The sequence below is a fragment of the Cajanus cajan genome, chromosome 9 (assembly GCF_000230855.2).
Source record: "Cajanus cajan strain Asha chromosome 9, NIPB_CcT2T_4, whole genome shotgun sequence".
NCBI classification, from domain to species: Eukaryota; Viridiplantae; Streptophyta; class Magnoliopsida; order Fabales; family Fabaceae; genus Cajanus; species Cajanus cajan.
Window position 1 is genome coordinate 28729810 of NC_138525.1, and position 2087 is coordinate 28731896.

Sequence of the window (2087 nt, forward strand, 5' to 3'; positions counted from 1 at the left end):
TTATTTAAAGAAAATTTTAAAAAATGGAAGGTGTTTATCACCTTTTTATATTTGGGGTATAATGGTCCATTAAAAAATGGAGACCAAAAAGTAGTTACATCTCCTATATTCCTTTAAAAAAAATTTAAGATTTTTTTTTTTTTATATTTGGAGATATAATGGTCCATTAAAAAATGGAGACCAAAAAACGGTTACATCTCCTATATCCCCTTTATAATAGTTATAGATTATAGATTATTTTGAATGGAGCCTATTTAGGAACCATTTTCAATAAGTATTATTAAGAGATTTTTGTGTGTTTAGAGATTTTCTTAATATACTATCTTTAATATGTTTTTATATTTATTTTAAATTAATTTTCAATGTTTTTTTTATTAGAAATTATTGATAGTTAAAATTAATCTAATCATAAATATAAGTTTTAGGATAAATCTAAAATATATTTTATATTTTATATATTTAAAATATTTATTTATTTAAATTTTAATTAAAAGGCAATTTCTTTTATATGAAAAAGTATGTTTATTATTAATTTTAGCTAAATAAAACAAATATTTATCATGTACATTATATTGGTTAAAACATTATTTTTTAAAAAAATAGTAGAAGTTTGACAATTTAGTTTAAGAATTAATTATCCATACATTGGCAGTGTAAAGGTTTTTACACCGACAACCAATCAAATATTTTAAATTATTTTATTTTATTTTTATTTCATTAAATAGGCAATTCACATGATACTATTAAAAGATATGATTGGTTGCCAGTGTAAAAAACTTTATACGACAGTATATAAGTGATTAACTTTTAAACTAGTTTTGTTTTCATAATCTTACATGTGTTAGTTTAGGATGAGGGAGAGAAATGATAAGTGTGTTTTATTTTAAAAGATTGTCTCAGTCATTTTTTTAAATTGCATTTTCCCTATTCCGTAACAAATTTAAGTTTTAAAAAAAAAATATTCCAAGATCTTTTTTCTAAATATATTCGTGTTTACAAAAGATCTTTTTTCTCCAAACTTCCAGCTTTATGTAATAATCTTACATGTGTTAGTTTAGGATGAGGGAGAGAAATGATAAGTGTGTTTTATTTTAAAAGATTGTCTCAGTCATTTTTTTAAATTGCATTTTCCCTATTCCGTAACAAATTTAAGTTTTAAAAAAAAAATATTCCAAGATCTTTTTTCTAAATATATTCGTGTTTACAAAAGATCTTTTTTCTCCAAACTTCCAGCTTTATGTAATAATCTTACATGTGTTAGTTTAGGATGAGGGAGAGAAATGATAAGTGTGTTTTATTTTAAAAGATTGTCTCAGTCATTTTTTTAAATTGCATTTTCCCTATTCCGTAACAAATTTAAGTTTTAAAAAAAAATATTCCAAGATCTTTTTTCTAAATATATTCGTGTTTACAAAAGATCTTTTTTCTCCAAACTTCCAGCTTTATGTAATAATCTTACATGTGTTAGTTTAGGATGAGGGAGAGAAATGATAAGTGTGTTTTATTTTAAAAGATTGTCTCAGTCATTTTTTTAAATTGCATTTTCCCTATTCCGTAACAAATTTAAGTTTTAAAAAAAAAATATTCCAAGATCTTTTTTCTAAATATATTCGTGTTTACAAAAGATCTTTTTTCTCCAAACTTCCAGCTTTATGTAATAATCTTACATGTGTTAGTTTAGGATGAGGGAGAGAAATGATAAGTGTGTTTTATTTTAAAAGATTGTCTCAGTCATTTTTTTAAATTGCATTTTCCCTATTCCGTAACAAATTTAAGTTTTAAAAAAAAAATATTCCAAGATCTTTTTTCTAAATATATTCGTGTTTACAAAAGATCTTTTTTCTCCAAACTTCCAGCTTTATGTAATAATCTTACATGTGTTAGTTTAGGATGAGGGAGAGAAATGATAAGTGTGTTTTATTTTAAAAGATTGTCTCAGTCATTTTTTTAAATTGCATTTTCCCTATTCCGTAACAAATTTAAGTTTTAAAAAAAAATTATTCCAAGATCTTTTTTCTAAATATATTCGTGTTTACAAAAGATCTTTTTTCTCCAAACTTCCAGCTTTATGTAATAAAAGTTGTTTT